At 39.9% G+C, this 23,567-nt stretch overlaps 1 protein-coding gene across 1 annotated transcript in view; it reads right to left on the bottom strand.

Annotated features, from left to right (window-relative positions):
- LOC126092748 (leucine-rich PPR motif-containing protein, mitochondrial-like) overlaps window positions 1–23,567 on the bottom strand; it is a 245,182-nt gene that overhangs the window by 176,380 nt on the left and 45,235 nt on the right.

The raw sequence follows: 23,567 nt of genomic DNA, 5'->3' as shown, positions 1-23,567 counted from the left end.
AGCATTCAGCAGATGTCCTTCCCAAACCCATCTCATCCGATATAATTAAAGTGTGACACATGGGAATAAAGCCCACTCCCTTGAAAGAAACAGAAAAAACTGTTCAACTATTTCTCATGATCAGCTAAAATCAAGGATAAGGAATCCTTTTGTCTTACTTTCCCCAGTGTGCTTTTTGAAGGAGCACTCTAAATAAACTAAAATAGTGTGTGGCACAAAAAAGGGCTAAGCACATCTAAAAGTAATTAGAGACAGTGCAAAAGTGTGATTGTGGAGGAGGTAGGGTTGAGAATCTTTAGCTCAGCATGCAGCTGAAGACACCCCGACAACCCCATACCAAAAGCAGTTTCAAACATTAGATCTGAGAATAAGTCACTTCCTCAGACAAAGCAAAGAACCAGTTCAACTGTCCATACATCACCTGCCAAAATTAGAGGCAAAGAATGGAGAGGACCTGGATTGGTGTAGGGTACTTGCAGAAGTGGACATTCCATCTGGCTGAGGCTACTGTCAGTACAGCTCCACAACCACAATGTATAGGTAGTTCATTACATATGATAAAAACATGGACTAATCCAGCATTATAGATGTGGAGATGACAAGGGGCAATGGATTTCTTCCGGAAAGAACAGAAGGAGAGAGACAAGCAGCATACGTCTCATTGACAAGAGAGGAGTAGAGGTCTTACACATGACTCGGGATCAAGAGAAAGACAACTTAGCAGCAAGTATGACTACGGTCAGAGAGAATACCGTAAATAATAGATACCTTAGGGTGACATAAGGGTCATTACATGTCAAATCATCCACAAATTTTGTGTGACTAAAGTTTAGGAATCCCTATGACAGATCTGAAAATTGTCCATAATTTTTGCAGTAGAATATTGATCTCACCCCCCCCCCCCCCCCCCCCAAAATGAAAGAAGATACTGCGGTCTTTGAAAGCCACTTCCTAACGGACAGAGAGATTCATTTCTTTTGTCTTACATTGCTTGTTTTTATAAAGATGATATAAAACCACTGCCTACCAATCAATTCATTTTTCTCCAAGTTGCCACTTTTGAAATTTGTTCGAACTTTTACAGTATCATTAGGAATGAATGTAGACACCACAGGGGAAAAAATTCGGAGAAATAAAAGACAATACTGAAAATGCCTCAATAAAAAACAGTTGACTGCAGTAAACAGTTTGTGGGTACAACGAAATCAATTTTCATTCACACCCTGATAGTAATAACTGTGGTTTTTACATAATGTTACTAACTGCTGACTTAAAAATTTTTAGCTGCCAAAACTTTTCAGTTTCACTTAATAATTTCTCACACAAGTGATTCTGCAATGAATATTCTGAAAAACAAATATTCCTGATTTTTTGTGGTTTCTATCAGTTTACTGTAGTTTATTGACACAAATGAAATATAAACAGTGATGTACATAAAGTTATCTACATTTTGAAAATATTGGAAATATTTCCTTGTTGTGAAAACGTTTCACTGGGAGAAAAAATTTACCAACAGTAGACACTGATCAATGATCAACAATAACACTAATAATAAAAATGCACTCCAGTTATGAAGTATAGGAGATTCTTTATGGTCATGTTGATTAATCAGATTTCTGCCAATAATTCACGTCTTTCCTGCATGATATTTCAACTGCGTGACTCACAGTCTTCTTCAAGTACTCTCCGATACTGATTCCAGTGTGGAACGAGTCCGTTATTTATGCCTGCATTGTATCAGGCGTGCCCTCTGCAGTCCGCACCGTGCCTGGTGCTCTGTCCGCGATGTGTGCCGACTGCAGAGGGAACGCCTGACACAATGTAGGCATAAATACCGGACTCGTTCCCCACTGGAATCAGTATCGGACAGCACCTGAAGAAGACTGCGAGTCACACAGTTGAAATATCGTGCAGGAAAGACGCGAATTACCGGAGAAACCCGATTAATCAACCTGACAATGTCTCGCTGGGAAAGCCTGAAGTATTACATTAGAAGACTCTACGGGCAGGATATGTATTTAAATATTAGAAAGCTGGACAAGCTTAGACAAAGGAAGGGAAGACTGTTCAGTTCTCTGTTTCATGCTGCGATTACGAGAAAACGACGTGGTTCCAGTCTTTGCTAGAATTAAACATCACGTCAAATCCAGAGCGGCCAACAGAATTAAACATTGAGTGAGCTTAGCATTGGTTAGGAAGAGAGTACGTGACATGCGCCACCAACTTGATGCGATATCCAGAGAGTTGCTGCCTCTACACGTTTTTATAGCAAATTCTCTAACCAGACATGACTGGGACCGAGTTGATGGCAACTCTTCGTAACTAGCGGAGTGCACGAGGCAGAAATTATTGGGCTGCCAACTAGCCAAGTTTCAACATCTTCACAAGGTGCAACAGAACGAGAACACTCGCAATGTCGTCAACCTGAGTGAGATGGAATTGGACGCAACTACCTTGTAAGTATTGAGCAAGGGTCTCAATTTTGCACTTACCCACAGAAATATTCCTGTTGTGGCCTTCGTAAGTGCAGTGGAGCAAGTGGCCCTGAAACTTCCTGCCAGTGAGGCTGAAGAAGTCCGGCAAAAGACGTTTATGGCGCTCACTAAAACCGAGCTGCCCAAATCAAACATCTCCAGTGACGGGAGGTAGGCGCACAAACAACTCCAAGAAGATGACAGCATTGTGGTGTTACCAACAGATAAGGGGAATGCGGCCATCGTCCTACGGAAGGCAGATTATGACAGTAAGGTGCGACAACTTCTAGACGACACGGCATGCAGGCCAATAGAAAGGGACCCCACACACAAGGTGGATAAGAAGACCAGGGCTCTTCTAAAGGAAACTGGCCTTCCACTGCTCAACACCTTAAAAAGATGCTCTCGCCATACGTGGGGAAGTGTGCCCATCACATTCGCAACTCAGAGGATTTCCTACAATGCCTCAGGCAGCTATGGATCTCGGTCTCTGACATTATGGTCAGTTTCGACGTGGTCTCCCTGTTCACTCCTGTACCACTGAATGATTTACTTGAGCTGATTGAAGAAAAGTTCGATGGTGCTCTCCTGGACTTATTCAGACACATACTGACTTTGACGAACTACCTATATGAGGGTCAATTCTACGGGCAAACGGTATGGGTAGCAATGGGCAGCCTGCTCTCACCAGTGGTGGCCCACCTCTTTATGGAAAGACTGAGGAGGACATACTTATATTGGTCCCACATCAACTGAAATGCCGTTTTAGATACGTGGATGACACCTTTGTCATATGGGCCCACGGGAGGGAAAAGCTCAATGTTTTCTTGGACCACCTAAACTCATGCCATCCTAATATTAAATTCACCATGTAATTGGAGAAGGATGGACTACTCCCTTTCCTAGATGTACTAGTTAAGAGGAAGGGAGATGGTAACTTCCGTCATGGTGTTTACCGCGAACCCACTCTCATCAACTTGTACCTGCAAGCTAGCAGTTGCCACCACCCGGCCCAGAAAAACGGTGTACTCAGAACACTGGTTCACCAGGCACAAACTCTGTCAGATCCGGATAATTTGGTGACGGAGATAGAACATCTAAAATCTGTGTTCTACAAAAGCAGACACTCTTCTCAAAATGTTCCAAAGGCAATGCGCCCTGTTCCCCCACCAGCGGTTCCTGAAGAGATACAAGAAGAAACGCAGAAGGTTGCACATTTGCCATATGTTGGGACGCTATCTGCCAAAATCAACGGAATTCTCCTCAAACGTAACATTAAAAGTGTGCTACATCCACCCACCAAGATTAAGGCTCTGCTATGGAGTGTGAAGGATGACCTGCATCTACAAAACCAGGTGTTTCCCACTTGCCATGTGAATGTGATATGGCATACATCGACCAGATGACCAAGACCATTGACATCAGGTGCAAAGGACACCAAGGCACACTAGACTGAGACAGGCGACCAAGGCAGCGATTGCCAAGAATTGTTTACAACTCAATCATTCTATAAAGTACAGGGCGTTTCAAAAAGAAAGAGCAGATTTCAAACATTTATTTCTCAAAAACTACAAATGATAGAAACACAATTCAAACGTTTCTTGTCAGAGAAAGGTTCAAAGTTTTTCAATGGTCCGCGCAGAAGTTCCATGCAAATCCGCAGTGGCGCTGGCGTTTGTTTGTAGGAAAATGGCGACGACACCACAGGAACGATCATTTTGTGTGCTGCAATTTGCAAAGTTAGAGTCCATTGTTGGTGTGCAACGTGCATTCCGCCGTCAATTCAACAAACAGCCGCCTCGTCATAAGCAAATTTATGAGTGGCATCACAGATTCGTAGAAGATGGTTGCATCTGCAAGCGAAAAAGCACGGGTCGTCCACGCACATCGGATGAAAATGTCGAGCGTGTCCGTGCAGCTTACGAAAGGAGCCCTAGAAAATCCACGACACGGGCAAGTCACGAACTAAACATGTCTAAAACAACGGTATGGCGCGTTCTGAGTAACCGTCTGCACATGAAGCCGTACAAACTGCAGTTATTGCAAGCATTGCGTCCTGACGACCACAACAAAAGGTTCGAATTTTCAACTGCAATTCTACAGGACATGGAAGAGGACAATTTTGCCGAACGATTAATTTTTTCAGATGAATCAACGTTTCACATTTCTGGTAAAGTTAATCGGCATAACGTACGAATTTGGGCGAGTGAAACTCCGAGGGACGTTATTCAACATGAAAGAGACTCACCAAAGGTTAACGTCTTTTGTGCAATTTCGGTAAACAAAGTTTATGGACCTTTCTTTTTCATGGAGAAAACTATCACAGGAACCATTTACCTGGACATGTTAGAAAACTGGCTATTTCCTCAACTTCAGGAAGATTCAAATCACTTCATCTTCATGCAAGATGGCGCCCCACCACACTTCTCTGAACCTGTACGACGGTACCTAAATAACACCATTCCAGGACGGTGGATTGGAAGAGCAGGAGCACAAGATCAATGTCATCGTCTGTGGCCTCCCAGGTCACCAGACCTTACTCCCTGCGATTTTTATTTGTGGGGGTACATAAAGGACTGTGTTTATGTCCCACCTATGCCCGCTACTCTTCAAGAGGTACGACATCGAATTGTTGCGGCCGTGAATTCGGTAACTAAAGACCAGTTGCGTCGTGTGTGGCAAGAAATGAGATACCGGTTTGATATTTGTCGTGTAACAAATGGTGCTCATATTGAGGTACAGTTTTGATATTTGTTGTGTAACATTTGGTACTCATATTGAGTGAAGGACCGTTGGAATTGTGTTTCTATCATTTGTAGTTTTTGAGAAATAAATGTTTGAAATCTGCTCTTTCTTTTTGAAACGCCCTGTATAATGATGGCATGATTTTAGCACAAACAAGATACTGGGACAGTGTCATCAAAGAATCTATTGAGATTAAGGTCGAGGAGAATCTCATTAACCGGGACACCGGTTTCCAGCTGAGCTCGTCTTGGAACCCAGCACTCGATCTTCTGAAGACGCAATGTAGGCAACATCCACACCCCAAGGGACACAAGTATAAAGATGGAATTAGAGATAACAGTTCAGTACATGTAACAAAGGACGTACGTGAAATGGTGCGTCAGATAACAGACACAATGCCTGAGGACTTTCTTACGAGTCGCGAGCGACAATCTGAACATAATCAGCCTGAAAATAACACTGCCGCCTCCCCTGGGGGGCAAGAACCTTGATCAGAACGCCTAACACGGCAAACCACAGTAACAGAATGTCCTAATTCATAGAAGGTCTCAAATGACGACAATTGGAAGATAAAATATCTAGTGCAGCTTGGATGCCATTCAGAACTTAATTCAGCTATAGTGACAACGGATAATAACCAAAAAGTATGCACACAGCGTTCGGGACAGCTGCGGCTATAAGAAAATGCTACAGCCATTGCTTCTGGTCGGCGCAAACCGTGGGCAGAGTGCCAGGCATGGTGCGAACCGCAGAGGGAATGCTTAGCACAACACAGGTGTAAATTCCAGACTCATTCCACACTGAAATCCGTATTGGACAGCAACTGAAGAAGACTGCGAGCCACGCAGTTGAAATATCGTGCAGGAAAGGCGCGAATTACCGGCAGAAACCTGATTAATCAACGTGACAATGCCTCGCCAGAAAAGCCTGAAGAACTAGATTTTTTATTGTTTTAAATTTACAATTTTATCGTATGCCATTTATTCTCATTAGGTTGGCAACATTCCTCTGCTGTTATAAACATTCTTTGTCCTGTGAAAGTAATCAATGCTCATAATGTCCCTATACATTAGTGAGTCTATGGATAGTCTTGAGCAGTATTGTACAAATCCGTAATTTTCCATCTTTCAAAGCTTTTATTAACAGACTGAAAAAATACTGGCATATTATTTTACTAAATTAAGACTATAATTATAATGTCTAGGTTAAATAATTGAAGGCTGCTCAAGCAGAGAATGTTCTCAGAGATGTTACATTGCACATTAATGTGATGCTTCCCCGACAACTAATTCTGAACTAAATGAAGAAGAGCAGGGGTTATTATTATGGTGATCTTTGACATTAGATCAAGTGTGCTTATGTTCTAAACACAAAGGAATACATTTACTAAGACTCTCACTAAACGAAAAGCGATTTGCTGGCCCTTTCAGGAGTAAAAAAACAAACAATGTCCAACTTGCAGAAGGACGGTTACAGAATATAAGTAAATGAAGTAATTTCTTCAGAGGATACCAGTGGAACTGGAACGAGGGGACTTTGAAAAGTCCATGCAAAAATAAAAACTACTCACGTGTTTGGGGTAAACCTTTTTTATTTTTCATCATAGTCTCCTTTTAGACTTATACACTTAGTCCAACACTGTGCTAATTTGTTGATCACTTCCGAATAATAGGAATTGTCCAAGTCTGCAAAATAGCTATTACTTTCTGCAATCATCTCCTCGTTTGATTAAAATCTTTGTCCCACCTGACATTTCTTCAAATTGGGGAACAAATAGTAGTCCGAGGGAGCCAAGTCTGGAGAATAGGGGGGATGCGAAATGAGTTGGAATCCTATTTCCATTAATTTTGCGACAACTGCTGAGATGTGTGCTGATGTATTGTCATGATGGAAAAGGACTTTTTTGCGGTCCAATCGCCAGCGTTTTTCTTGCAGCTTAGTTTTCAAATGGTCCAATAACGATGAATAATGTGCACCTGTAATAGTTTTACCCTTTTCCAGATAGTCACCATAACCTTTCCATCTGAAGGAATGGTCTTCGCCTTTTTTGGTGCAGATTCTCCCTTGGTAACCCATTGTTTAGATTGTTGTTTGGTCTCAGGAGTATAGTAATGTATACATGTTTCATCCACAGTGACGAAACGACCCATAAAGTCCAGCGGATTCTTCCTGAACAGCTGCAAACCATCCTTGCAACACTTCACACAATTCCGTTTTTGGTCAAGTGTGAGCAATCGTGGAACCCACCTTGCGGATAGCTTTCTCATGTCTAAACGTTTATGCCAAATATTATGTACATGTTCATTCGAGATGCCCACAGCACTAACAATCTCATGCACCTTAACTCTTCTGCCATCCATCACCATATCATGGATTTTGTCAATGATTTCTGGAGTCATAACCTCAACAGGGTGTCCAGAACGTTCAGCATAACTTGAGCCCATAAGGCCACTCCGAAAATTTTGAGACTACTTATAAACTGTTCTAATCAAAGGTGCAGTCACTGTAATGTTTATTAATCTTCTTTTTAGTCTCCTGAGGTGTACTGCCTTTCATAAGCTAATGTTTAATCACCACACAAAATTCTTTATCGCCCATTTTTTGACAATCACTTGACTTCCTTGATTCACGCAAATGCCAAACACAAAGAAATAGACCAATATGGCTGAAACTTGTTGTGCATTCTATCCACAGATGCTACTAACTAAACATAACCTCAATACATGCCAGTGGTGCTATCTCAAGGACTTTGCATGGACTTCTCAAACACCCCTTGTTCTATCTAGCCTCTAAAAAATAAATAAATAAAGTAGACACAAGTTTAACAAATTTGGGACTGTCTCCGGCTAAACATATACTGGAATCTGTAACAGAGGCATTACAAAACAAATATTCATGTTATACAATGTCGAATTAAGAAATACGAGCAAGAAAACTATGAACATGAAGAGACAGTAATCCACTTTGAGAAATTAATGGAACAAATAAAAGAGAAACTGAAACATTCCAATAATCCAGCAAGTAGTCAACTTTTGACTCTTGTGCCAGAGGCTTGTGCTCAACAACAAGTACGTGAAATGTTGCAAGTCTCTGAAAATTTGGTATGTGAGGCACGTACCAATATTACCAGAGGAAACAGCTGACAGAATAACAAATTTCTATTTGTATGATAAAAACTCTTGAATAATGTCAGGAAAGAAAAACAAAGTGAGTGGCAGGAAAAATGTAAATGAACAGGTCGAAACAGTGTGTACTAGCAGGAGCATCTGGTACTCATTTCTGTTTGTGTGTGCACCATTCATCAAAATATTCAGTTGCTACTACATACCATTAATCTTTCTTTAACTACAATTATCTAAATGGGAGTAATAACTTGCAACATTAATCACAGAACCTGTATGCTTCATCTCTGTGACAAACGTCGTCCTACATCCCTCCTTCACGAATATCTGTAAAATCAGATATAAGATTTTGAGCCTGACAAAAAAGTTTAATACAGCCGGTGGGTTTCAATGGATAGGATGCACTTGGTTCCATTACAAATTTGTTAATTGTTGGTAAAGAATCCAGAGAAACTTGCGCCTCATTCCTTAATTGCAAAATCTCAGTGTAATTATTTGAAAATGAGGAAAGAAAATCTTCAAGTTCTTTAATGTTGATGGACTTCAATGAAAATTTCCGCTTTGTTGTGCAAGACTAAGCACAGGATATGTGTGTGTGTGCGCGAGTGTATACCTGTCCTTTTTTCCCCCTAAGGTAAGTCTTTCCGCTCCCGGGATTGGAATGACTCCTTACCCTCTCCCTTAAAACCCAAATCCTTTTGTCTTTCCCTCTCCTTCCCTCTTCCCTGACGAGGCAACCGTTGGTTGCGAAAGCTAGAATTTTGTGTGTATGTTTGTGTGTCTATCGACCTGCCAGCGCTTTTATTTGATAAGTCTCATCATCTTTCTTTTAGATATATTTTTCCCACATGGAATGTTTCAATGTCTGCTTGTGTATGTGTGTATGCGGATGGATATGTGTGTGTGTGTGTGCGCGAGTGTATACCTGTCCTTTTTTCCCCCTAAGGTAAGTCTTTCTGCTCCCGGGATTGGAATGACTCCTTACCCTCTCCCTTAAAACCCAAATCCTTTTGTCTTTCCCTCTTTCCTGACGAGGCAACCATTGGTTGCGAAAGCTAGAATTTTGTGTGTATGTTTGTGTGTCTATCGACCTGCCAGCGCTTTTGTTTGGTAAGTCTCATCATCTTTATATATATATATATATATATATATATATATATATTAAATTTTTTTTTTTTTGCCAAACAAAAGCGCTGGCAGGTCGATTTTTCCCACGTGGAATGTTTCCCTCTATTATATTCATATATATATATATATATATGATTTTTGGTATATATATATCAAAACAGGCAATCACAACTTACAATGCACTCTCCTGAACAAATTTACATTTTGTGCCATGTCATTATCTTTCACGAAGCACTTCATATTATAGTTTAATTGTTTTTTTATTTTTTCCTGTTAAAAAGACGAAATTTAGATCCGAAGACACTCTTCTGTTTGCTGTTGCACTTCTTTGTTAGAAACAGAGGTACTGATTAGTTTGTTCTCTTTTCAGTCTTCTAAATAGAATATTATAGCCTCTCATTTCTCCATCTTCAGTTTCTTTTTTTTTTCTGTAAGATGTGCGCTGTTTGTGGAACATGTACAAAAATCGTTACATTTCATAATGTGGGAACTTTGAAAGAAAAAAAAATTTTTTTTTCTTTTCAAAAATTAATTAAATAAAAATAACCACATTTATATTTTACCAATAATTTTTACGTGAATCTATTACATCTCAGCTTATGACAAACCTACAATGCATGTTCCATAATTTTAGAATAAACTGTATCGAAACTGGTCATTTTAAATTAGTTTCAGAATTTTCAAATGAATTGTGCAGCACATTACACTTGATTTCCTTACTATGAATATAATTAAGATACTATTATAAAAATTGGAAAAAATCCATGACATTATATATCAAACAAGTGTACAAAGTTTTAACATGATACCTCACACATGAGTGCCATGACCCGGATGATTTGACATGGAATGACCAAAAAGTAGCACCCAGTAATAGCCTGAGGACTGCTCACTCAGCCACTGCAAATAAATGAGTGGTCGAGAGAGGTCTGTTAAATAAAACATAGAGCTCTGTTAACAGCTATCAGATGTTTGTAGAGTAGGAGATGAGGTAGTGGTGGTAGGAAACCTGTGTGGGAGTACTATGAGGCATGCTAGTTCAGTCAACCTTTGCCTGCCGAAGGTAAAGGTCTCAGATTCGAGTCCGAATTTGGCACACAGTTTCAATCTGCCAGCAAGTTTCATGAAAGCTAGCTCTGCTGTAAAAACACCAAGTGTTCCCAGGAACAATACTGTCCCTGAAAATAATTATATAGGGTTTCAGAGCTGCCAATGTAATTGATGGTACATCCTTATACTTCTGAAGAACCGAGAGGAACAGACACGGAAAGGTCAAACTTAAGAAAAATTTTAATATTAACCAAGGAGTGCATGGGAATACACAGGGAGCACATTATAAAGGGGATAGGTGGAGGTCCCAGTAGAAGGTCGCAAAGTGCATTCCAACTGGGAAACACACCTGAGGGCACTGTACGAAAAACGAATTTCAAAACTCAGATGATAAGGAAACTATCATATGGCAAGTGTGTATGTGTGCAAGAGCTGGTACTGCCTGAACTGAAGAGGAAATATCCCCACTTTGGCAAGCAAACTGTATATAGGCCTAGTCCGGCAGCTTGTTACTCCACAATGATATTCTGGATCCAGGATGCTGAAGGGGTGGTTGTGCTGTAAACATAGCCTGGTTGGTACAAGACTGTGCTCCATTAAATACAGAGTATAGTAGCATGATCCACACCATAAGAAATGCAGGCTAGTAGGCAGTAAGGTCTCATATCCAGCTATAATCCGTACAGAAAGATGGGAGCTCTGACAGCTGGCAGCACAGCTGCCAATATTTGAAATGAAGTGCAGTGGGCCAGCAACTGGTGGGGCAGGGTGACAGACCTTCCCCTTCCACCATTTGGCAGCCAGGGCTACAGAGCCTAACAATGCCATACGATTCAGTGCAGCATTCTATGGAGAGCTGTAATTTTTGATCAAATGTTTATTTCTCATAAGCCAACAGTGTTTGGCTCCTTAAACAAACACACACGAACAAACTTTCAACATTAACAAGGCACAGCACAATGCACAAATGTTACGTATAACATATCAAATGAAGACATTACTTTTATTTTTAAAGAGGGAGAACTGAAACCCCAAGATCATCTGGTTCATCATTTCTCATGACATCCACACAAGCTCAAGTAACTTTGCTTCAGTGGTCCCCATACCACGATATTTTGTATGGATTCATCTCTTATGCCTTCTTCTATGTTCAACATTGCAATCTCTTTCAGATTGTGGTTCTGACATTCTTCCAATCGCCTGGCATTATTTGTCTGACAGCGCACTTACCAGCCTCTCTATCCCTGGCAATGTAAAGGTTTTATTTCACTTCACGACATCTGCTTCTATTTGAACCCAGACAAGTTTCACAGCATCATAATGGCAGCACTACAATGGAAGACGTATAACTTTGTGATCATGGTTCTCTGCTAACATATCAATTACAAAAGTGTCATCTGTGGCTTGTATCATTTCGTGTCAGTCAAGACCACAACCTCGAATATAGGAGGGACAGGGAATTCAGCCGTCACCTCTTCAAGGGCCCCATTCTGAAATCTGTCTTAAGCAAAGTAGGGAAACAACAGAAAACTTATATCTGGACAGTTAGATATAGATTTGAAGCATCATCCTTCTGAATACAATATAGTAAGTTAACCATTGCGTTAACTCACCTGGGAGAAAGGGCCCATTAAGTAGGTTGAGACCACTGCTTGGAAAGGTTTTCTGAACATAGAGGAATGTACGAGACGAGTGTCGGCTTTGAACAGCAACACAGGACATGTGACAAACACAGTAAACATTACAGCGACTACTATATAGCGTGATGTTATTTCTGCGATTTTATCAAACAGGCTAAGCTACAGATCAGTCTGGCACCACAAGCACATTTATTTAGTTTCACACTTATTAGCTTCACCAACTCACAAGCAAATTGTTTTCTTCCAACCTAACTTATACCTCAGACAAAGCCATAAATCAGTCTGCCATCACAACCAGTTTTTTATGCTTTTACATTCATCGAGGACAGCTTCACCAACTAACAACAAAAATGTGAATATATGCATCAAATCATGTAACAGCAGCCATTAACATTACGTCACTGCCCAAAGCCAACGACACATATCAAACATTTCTTTTGGCACAGTTTTGTTTCTTTGCGAGGTTTGAATAATGTTTCTTAAGCTTAACAGTTTAATTTATGCTGATCATAGAATGGAGGCTGTTATTGGTTGTTTTAGTTGCTGGTGAATCTTACATTTTGTATGACTGAGGTCTATGAAACAACCAAGTCCCATAGACCACAACTGTACAACCCAGATGATTCACTAGCAGTTAATGTAAACTGCATAGTGTAAACAAATGTGGCATGTGTATGTTGTCAATTAGGATGAGGGCACAGAATGGTAAAAGCCTACTTTTACAAGGTGGATATTATTTACTGACGTTGTCATACCATCAGTCAAATTCTGGTGAAGGACGCTGCAACAAAATCAAAACTTCTCTGATCAGCAATAAAAATTAAATTTAACAAATCACCTGCAAGCATATATTTCTACTTCACAAGCCACTGGAAAAGAAAACTTCTGATATTCATCATCATAATACACAACAAATGATCCATCCCACTATGGAGAAGGTGGAAGAATAACGCAGAAACTCACTGTGATCATAAATTATCACTGTAAAATGTAATTGCACATCTGATACAGATTCACCAGAATAAGAAGTAGAAATCACGTAGTGGCAGTCAAAACTCAAAAAATACGGAAGATTCGGCGCCAAAATTCATTCGGGCAAGAAGTGTTACAAACAAAAAGTTTAGTGGCTGCCTTAAGCGAGTATAAAAATTGAAGCAAAATACAGTAACGAAAATGATATAAACGCACAGGATGGTTACTTTCACATTTGTTTCATTTTTAATGTTTTCCAAACACTGGACAGAAACAAGGCCAAGGCAGTGAACTGTTTAGTAATATGGTACCATTAGTTTTCTTAGTAACTCATGTGTGTGTGCATACATTTACAACAGCAACAGTTAAGTGCTTATTGCCAAAATATTTGATGAGTTTGATATAAACACCAACGAGTATATGTAACTATTAGTCATAGCGGATAGGGGCTTACGGCTTTTAAATGTGCGATACCCAACAATTCATTGAACGAAGACAGGTTTTAATAAACTGTACGTTTTATAAATCGTGTTGATTTCATATACATCAATCCATTCCTTTAAGCAGAGAGATTAATCTAAATCTACATTATACATAAAAGATAATCAAGAAATTTCACATTTTGACATATTCCTCTAGACATTGTGCATCATGTAAACATGTTACATGCCTTGCGAACTGGCTGTTGATGTAGTAGTTCACGGTGCTGGAACTTTGTGTGCCATCTTTTCTAACGTGTTTCAGAGGCAAACCTCGCACGGCACTGGTAAAACACCTAGCAAAGCGTGCAGATCTCAACAACGTAGTCATCCTCAACAATGCTTACACAAAAAGAGTCCCTACAACTCACGCCGGCTTTCGGCAACCACATTAACACAACACACTCATCGAATATCGATTGTTTGGAACGACATTAGATCGATAAGAGGAAAGATCGATACCTATATAAATCGGAAAAAAGACGGATAATCATCAAGATTAGTTGACTGACTATCTTTCTCGAGTTTTCAAACCACGGATGTAGTTGTCGGCCGTGGTTAAACAGCCAATCTAAGTACCAGTTCGGTTTGTGCACTATAGCACTGCCAGACCTCTTGCTCACTTCAGTTTTTTTCCTCTATTGAGATAGGAGCAACCTCAGTCTCTTCTTAACATCACCGCAGTGGTTTTTTGTATTGAGTTCTGTTTCACCCACGTATTTTTGTAGTCAGCTCAAAAAAAATGAAATGATCGTATGGCATTACTGGCCGGGAGACCCCGGACTCTTCGGCTACCTGGTGAGAGCCTCTCCATTTAATCCCACTTCGGAGCCTCGCGACCCGATGGAGGTGAAATAAGATGAAACGAATCGGACAACATGAACAATAAGTTTCGGAGTGTATAAAATCTCTGATGCGGCTATAAAGTGAACCTAGGACCCCGCAAAATAGAGACAGTGACGCTAACCACTTTTTACCGGTCCTCCTTCCACCCCGAATACGAGCTACGGACTGTCAGCTCAACATCTCATTCATTACGATGGAAACCTGATGCAATTTTACAAGCAATCAAATTGATAGTTGAGGAACACAAAATGAAAACCATACATCGTCGCTATGGTACTGATATTAGCTGATAATGTACGTATGTAGTGTTAAATTGCAAAATAATGTGTACCAGTATTTATTGCCTGCAGTGTTCAGTAGTGAGAAATTAATGACCATTGTAACACTACCTTTTGTATTGTTACTTATTGGTAACTCCTCTGTAGAACTGTTGCACACTACGAATAAACCGAATGAGATTGTTACTTCAAACAGGTATTGAAGAGGATGAAGACTCCATTCTACATCCAGCCTTCCTAATTTAGGTTTTCGCTGGTTTCCTGAGGTACTTCAGGCAAATGCTGAAATTGTTCCTTCTTTAAGGCCACAGCCAACTGTTTGCCCCAGTCTTGTGGGACTACCACTATAAGGGCATAAATGCCAGTATATAGACGAATTGTACACACTCTAAGACAAAAAATCACGCTCCATGAAGGAATTATCCGAATGGGACGGAAATTCGGCAGATATTATGTACTGACAAACAAATGATTAACATTTCAGAAAAATTGAATGATTTATTCAGGAGGAGTTTCAGAATAACGCATTGGTCCACCTCCGGTCCTTATGCAAGCGTGTGTTCGGCTTGTCATTGATTGATAGAGATGTTGGATGTCCTCTTGAGTGATATTGTGACAAATTCTGTCCAATTTACGCGTAAGGTCGCCAAAATCTCGAGCTGTTAGAGGACCATGTCTATAATGCTCCACACTTCTCAGTTTGGGAGAGATAAATAAGATCAGTCGACCTTGCTGGGCAAGGTAGGGTTTGTTTAAGCCCAAAGACAATCAGTAGTAACTCTCGCCGTGTGTGGGCGGGAATTAACTTGTTGAATTGTAAGCCCAGGATGTCTCGCAATGAAGGGCAACAAAATGGGGCGTAGAATATCGTTGACATACGCTGTGCTACAAGGGTGTCACGGATGACAAACAAAGGGGTCCTGCTATGAAAAGAAATGGCACTACTGGTTCATCACACCTGGTTGTCAGGCCATATGGCAAGTGACAGTCAAGTTGGTCAGCAACTAATGTCCGCGCCATTTCCAGTTCTTCGTCGGTCATCAGCGCTCAATTCGAAGTGTAATTTATCACTGAAGGCAATTCTAGTCCAGTCAACGAGATTCCATTTCGAAAACTTCTCTGTAGACACCTCGGACAGTGGTGAGATATCAACCCAACTGTCACCCACCTCACAGCCTGACAACCAGGAATGATGGTCAGGGGCGCTGTTTCTTTTCGTAGCAGGACCTCCTGGTTGTCATCCACGCAACCCTAACAGCACAGTAGTATGAGGTGCATTCAAGTTCTAAGACCTCCGATTTTTTTTTCTCCGGACTGGAAAGAGATAGAAACATGCGCATAGTTTTAAAATGAGGCCGTGTTCATTGTCAATACGTCCCAGAGATGGCAGCACCGTACGGCAGATGGAATTTTACCGCCAGCGGCGTGAATGAGAATTGTTTTAAATACTTAAAATGGTGACGTTTTCCTTACTTGGACAGCGTGCAATCATTCGTTTTCTAAATTTGCGTGGTGTGAAACCAATTGAAATTCATCGACAGTTGAAGGAGACATGTGGTGATGGAGTTATGGATGTGTCGAAAGTGCGTTCGTGGGTGCGACAGTTTAATGAAGGCACAACATCGTGTGACAACAAACCGAAACAACCTCGGGCTCGCACAAGCCGGTCTGATGACATGATCGAGAAAGTGGAGAGAATTGTTTTGGGGGATCGCCGAATGACTGTTGAACAGATCGCCACCAGAGTTGGCATTTCTGTGGGTTCTGTGCACACAATCCTGAATGACGACCTGAAAATGCGAAAAGTGTCATCCAGGTGGGTGTCACGAATGCTGACGGACGACCACATGGCTGCCCATTTGGCATGTTGCCAAGCAATCTTGACGCACAACGACAGCATGAATGGGACTTTCTTTTCATCGGTTGTGACAATGGATGAGACGTGGGTGCCATTTTTCAATCCAGAGACAAAGCACCAGTCAGCTCAATGGAAGCACACAGATTCATCGCCACCAAAAAAATTTCAGGTAACCGCCAGTGCTGAAAAAATGATGGTGTCCATGTTCTGGGACAGCAAGGGCGTAATCCTTACCCATTGCGTTTCAAAGGGCACAGGTGCACCCTACGAAAATGTTTTGAAGAACAAATTCCTTCCTGCACTGCAACAAAAACGTCCGGGAAGGGCTGCACGTGTGCTGTTTCACCAAGACAACGCACCCGCACATCGAGCTAATGTTACGCAACAGTTTCTTCGTGATAACAACTTTGAAGTGATTCCTCATGATGATGATGATGATGATGTTTGGTTTGTGGGGCGCTCAACTGCGTGGTTATCAGCGCCCATACAATTTCCCAACCTTTGCTCAGTCCAATTTCGCCACTTTCCTGGATGATGATGAAATGATGCGGACAACACAAACACCCAGTCATCTCGAGGCAGGTGAAAAATCCCTGACCCCGCCGGGAATCGAACCCGGGACCCCGTGCTCGGGAAGCGAGAACGCTGCCGCGAGACCACGAGCGGCGGACAAGTGATTCCTCATGCTCCCTACTCACCTGACCTGGCTCCTAGTGACTTTTGGCTTTTTCCAACAATGAAAGACACTCTCTGTCGCCGCACATTCACCAGCCGTGCTGCTATTGCCTCAGCGATTTTCCAGTGGTCAAAACAGACTCCTAAAGAAGCCTTCGCCGCTGCCATGGAATCATGACGTCAGCGTTGTGAAAAATGTGTACGTCTGCAGGGCGATTATGTCGAGAAGTAACGCCAGTTTCATCGATTTCGGGTGTGTAGTTAATTAGAAAAAAAATCGGAGGCCTTAGATCTTGAATGCACCTCGTAGGTCGACGATATTCTACACCCCATATAGTTGCCCTTCATGGAAAGCCATCCTGGGATTACATTTCAGCAAAATAATACCCACCCACACACGGCAAGAGTTTCTATTGCTTGTCTTTATGCTTGACAAACCCTACCTTCACCAACAAGGTCCCCAATGGAGAATGTTTGAAGCATTATGGGCAAGGCCATTGTAACAGTTTGGAATTTTGAAGATCTAACGCGTCAGTTGGACAGAATTTGGCGTGACGTCCCTCAGGAGGACGTCCAACAACTACCAAATAATGCTTTAAAGAATACCTACTTGCATAAGGCCCAGAGGTGGAGTTGCTCAATTTGTGAAGCTCTTTCTCTTGAATAGATCATTCAGTTTTTCTGAAATTTCAGTCATTTGTTTGTAGATTTATGTAAGATCTACCGATTTCCATTCTGTTAAGATAATTCCTTGGGTGATTTTTTTGTTTTGTTTTGTTTTTGTCTTAGACTGTATTAATATGTTAGAGTACTGTGAAAATACATAAATACATTTTCTTACAGAATAAACACATACACAAAGAATACAATTGTGTATTATGATTCATGAAAAACATTACAAATGAATACATTTATAAACTGAGCTGGCAATCATGATAGCACATAATGAAAGAATGACACAGAAAACACTATGCTGTATAAACTCGCTGTTCAAGAAGAAGTGGATTAAGCATGCCGAGATCAATGATTATAATGAGATAATGATTGTGACTGACAGGTGGTAACAGAAACTCATACAAAATAGTAAGTACTTTCATTGTCATAACAGGGTGAAGCCTGGAATATGTATAAATAATAGTATGCTGCATAAAAAAGAAGTTAATTAAGAGAGGTGCATTTCCACCACAGCTGATTGTGTCAGATATTTATATAGGCAAGGGATTGTCCCACCAATTAAGTTTATAAGGCGACAGGTAAGTTGGCCAAAAGGAGATTTAGGGGAGATTTTGTTAAAGGCGACTTGTAAGTCAGCCTATGAGAGAATTATGGAGGTATCTGGAATTTTAAGGCAATGTCATTACTGCAAATATTTAAGGATATGTTAGGGACCAGAGATACACATTTGGTTAAATATGAAATACAGAATTAACAAATAAAGGCCACAAATAAGATTTTATATAGTACATAACAGATATTCATTATCATGTCACCTTACATAACACATATATAGAGGAATGTAATGCACTTAACGGAGGTCGTAACTGCACCAAAAAATAAGGTTAACTCATCGACAAACAATTCACTTAGCCTCATGACAGATACCACATTTTCATACGAAAGGGCTTTATTGTCACTAAATATAATATGAGGAGAATATTGTGAGATGTTGGGCCACAGTTGCACACAGAAAAACGCATTAATTACAACCCATTCCACAAAGCTTAAAGCTAAGTAATAGGTAAAGCCATAAACACATGATGGATTTGAGACAATAACTAGGGATAACAGAAAATGACAACATAAGGAAAGACTCTCTAATTGTTGAATAAAAACAGTAATAAATTACACTGGTAACTGATTTTTCATTCAGGTTATGTGAACATCATTGGCACTGATTTGATGTGCAGAGTAGTGTTGTTTTAGAATAACTATGAATTACATTTGTATATATAAGGAACTCATAAGACAAGCTACTGTTCTTAAGTGAAATACACAGACATGATGTAAGATGTTATATAAACACTGAATGACATGCCAAAAGGTGAAGTTTGTAACTGTCAATAGCAAGATTTGTTAATGAACAATGATTATTAACATTATATTTTGATGTATGAAACAACTGGTGCAGGCAGTGTATGCTGCAGAATGTGAGGCAAGCAGGCTAGGGTGAGAGGTAAGTTGAATTTAAAGGACAAGTGAGATGGAGGCAGAGAAGGGAACTCGTATGACTAATGAGCAGATGGTGCTACTGGCATCAGCTGTCAGCTGACACACCGATTCAGGCTTTAAGCATGAGAATGAAACCAACATTTCTGAAGTGTAAATTTAGATTGCAAGGTTAATATAATAGTTGAAACACATGATATTGGTTTATGTCACTGAATGATGGGTACATTGTTAGTAGATGTATTATCAGAAGTTAATGTAATTTATTTCAGTTTTAAAAACATTTATGTAAACTAGGTGACAACTTATTGATATTATTTAATACTTTTCGTGTAACTGTGTGCAAATCCTCTATGTTGAATTAGGAAATGCGAGGAAGCAATTGGAACAATGAATCTGGCTGCAGCCTGAGGAAAACGAACGTCAATCAGCACTAAGTAAGGCTGCAGATGGCAGGATCACGTTTAAACGCCGCTGTTGCTAGTCTGTACACCCCAGTTCCCAGGTGTTGTGTAGGTTAAGGGAATCCTTCGTCTCCATGTCCATGAAAGATAATGATATGTAAAAAGTTTATGGAATAAGGAGGTTAAAGAAACGTGTGCAAAACCTTAAGTAATCTGTCTAAAGGTAGTCTTTGACATAAAATTCGACCATCAAAATGATGGAAAAAATTTTACAATAATGTTAAGAGGAAAGCACTACACTGAGAAATCATTTAACAGTCTCTTTACATGTAGTATTTTATAAAAAATGGACCATTAAGGTGACGGAATATATTACACTGAAGCGCCAAAGAAAGTGGTATAGGCATGAGTGTTCAAATACAGAGATATGTACATATGCAGAATATCGCCATATTCTGTATATGTACATATCTCTGTGTTTGACAACAGCTATATAAAACACAAGGAGTGTCTGATGCAGTTGTTAGATCGCTCACTGCTGCTACAATGGCGGGTTATCAAGATTTAAGTGAGTTTGAACATGGTGTTACAGTCAGTGCACGAGCGATGGGACACAGCATCTCCAGAGGGATTTGCATATCAATGAAGTAGGCGATTTTAACGCACAAATAGGAAGGGAGAAAAAATACCATGGAACAGTAGGCCTCTTCCCAGGTCACAAAAGAACTTCAAAAAATGGAGAAAGGCTTATAGAGGTATGTAGGCATTTCAACTTGAAAATAATGACAACACATTTCAAAAAGCTGAGCCGAAAAACTAAAACATGGAGATCACCAAATCCACTTCTCGGAGAATTCCAAATTGACCATGTGGCTATCTCACTTCATTGTCAAGAAGAAATTCAAAACACTAAAGTGCTGAAAAGCCTTGATGTTGATTCAGACCACTATTTGACTACGATTAAATTCAGACCACTCCCATTTCGAAAAGAGAAGAAAACCTTTTATAAAATTCCAAAATATAACACAGAAACTTTAAAAAATGAAGAAATTAAACAACGGTTTCAAAGAGCATTGCACAAAGATAGCGATGGCATATCCACAATAAATAAGGAAGCGGGATGGGAGGAGATCAAAAACGAAATAGTTGAAATAGCAAAAGAAAATTGTCTCGTGAAAAGAGTAAGAAGACATCCATGGTGGGACAATGAATGTGATGAGAACCTGGAGAAGAGACAGAAATTGTGGCAGAAATGGAACTCCACAAAAGATCCCCAAGATCTTGACAATTTTAAAATCCAGAGAAGAGAAACAGCTAAGCTTTTCCGTAATAAAAAAAGAAGACAATTTCAGGATAACCTAGAACAGATTGAGGAAGACTTTAAAAGAAATAATTCTAGAGATTTCTACAAAACTTTTAGAAAACAGCTAACCAAATACCAATCCCCAAATTTATGTTTTAAAGATGAAGAGAACAAGCTAGGTTTGACAAACAAGACTAATTGTGAAATATTAGCAAAATATTTCGAGAATCTACTAAATTGTGAACCACCCAAAGATAAAATGAGTTTTGAAAACCACCGAAATACTAATACCGAGTCAAAACCTCCAGACGCTGAAGAAATAAAACACATAATACACAGTCTAAAAAACAATAAAGCCCCAGGTGAAGACTCCATAGTACCAGAAATCCTAAAAATAATGGATACCAACCTCCCACAAGTTTTGGAACATATGTTTAAGAAGATCTGGGACGAAGAAAGAATTCCTGAAGACTGGCAGTGTGCCCTGATACACCCACTACACAAAAAGGGGGATAAGATGAATGTTAATAATTATAGAGGGATCTCGCTACTACCAGTAGGATACAAAATTTTGTCAAGGAAATTACTTCAAATCGTGGAGCCAGTTCTGGATAAAAAAAATAGGTGAATATCAAGCAGGTTTTAGACAAGGTAGATCCTGTGTTGAACAAATATTTAACCTGAAAACACTAATTCGTTACAGAATCTCAAGAGGCCAGAGATTTGCAATAGTATTTGTAGATTTCAAAAAAGCATACGACTCGGTAGATAGAGAAACATTACTGAAAGTATTGGAAGAATTTGGGGTCGATAAGAAAACAATTCAAATTATCAAACAGACGCTAACAAACAGTAAGGCCAAAGTTAAATTTATGGGTGAAATTTCAAGGAAGTTCGAAATTAAAACAGGTGTTAGACAAGGTGATGGTTTATCCCCAATCCTCTTCAACTGCGTACTGGAAAAGATATTGAGAATATGGAAAGAAGAACTCAAAGGCACCAAGAATGACATCAGAATTGGAACAAAAAAAGAAAAAATAGAAGTGGACTGTTTAGCTTTTGCAGACGATCTGGCAATAATTACAGAAAACGAAGAAATAGCTCAGAACTACTTGGAGAAACTACAAGAAGTTTCGGCCAGAGCTGGACTGCAGATTTCATTTGAAAAAACCGTGTATATGTCTAATCATAGAAATAACAGGAAAAATCTTATTACTAAATACGGCAATATTAAGAGAGTAGAAAAATTTAAGTATTTAGGTGAAATAATTCAAGTGAATGGTTTAGACAAGAGTGCAAACCAGGCGAGAGCAAGGAAAATGGAATTTGCTTTTCAAAAAACCAAAGACATATATAACAAAAAAAACATTTCGATTCAAGCTAAATTAAGACACTATAAAACTGTCATTAGACCAGAATGCCTGTATGCATCGGAGTGCCTAACTCTTAACAAAAAGGGGGAAATAGAAAACATGGAAAAGAAAGAAAGGAAAATTTTGAGAAAAATATTAGGACCGAGAAAGATTGGAGAAGAGTACAAGCTAAATAATAAGGAAATATACAAAACTATTGAGAAAGTGAGTGAGGCAATGCGTAAACGCAGACTAACGTTTTATGGTCACCTGTCGAGGATGGATGGAAACAGACTAACAAGAAAAGTGTTTGAACATAGTAACAGGAACGAAAAAACCAACAATAAATGGATACAGATGGTGAAAAAGGATTTGGCCTATTTTAATGTCACCCGTGAGTCAATCAGGGACAGGGAAAAGTTTAGACAAATAGTGAACGAAATTAAGTGTTTTCCAGAAGAAACGAAACTAAAGAATAATAACAGGAAATGGTCGGAAGAGCGGAGGAGGAACCACTCGAAAATGATGAGGAAATATTGGGAAGAGAGAAAAAAAGATCAAAAAGCCGGGCAAGTGAATTGTTGAACATGGTCCAAAGATGGCCGAAATCGAAAGAAGAAGAAGCTCCATTTCCAAATGAGGAAAAGTTTCAGCTTGTGACTATTAAAGGGATTTTCCCATATGAGTATGTGGATAGTATGGCAAAACTCAACGAAACCAGGCTACCCAACATAACTAAATTCTCTAGAAAACTCACAGGTGATGCTATAATGGATGCATAATATGAGAATGCCATGAATATCTGGCAGGAATTCAACATCTCCCCCTTAGGAGAGTATGCACGGCTTTACATGGACACAGATGTGTACTTCCTTGCAGACGTTGCGAGAAATTCCGGAGTCTATGCATGACCACATATTCTCTAGATCCCACCTTTTATTACATGGCACCTGGGTTGTCTTGGGATGTAATACTCAAGAAAACAAAGAGCAGCATCGAATTATTGACAAATGCTGACAACTTCTTTTCTTTGATTGAGGGATCCATGGGGAGTTTGTCAGTGTGTTCATGGGTA

The sequence above is a fragment of the Schistocerca cancellata genome, chromosome 7 (genome assembly GCF_023864275.1).
Source record: "Schistocerca cancellata isolate TAMUIC-IGC-003103 chromosome 7, iqSchCanc2.1, whole genome shotgun sequence".
Lineage (NCBI taxonomy): Eukaryota > Metazoa > Arthropoda > Insecta > Orthoptera > Acrididae > Schistocerca > Schistocerca cancellata.
Note: the sequence above shows the minus strand (reverse complement) of the source record. Positions and strands in the feature narration are given on the sequence as shown.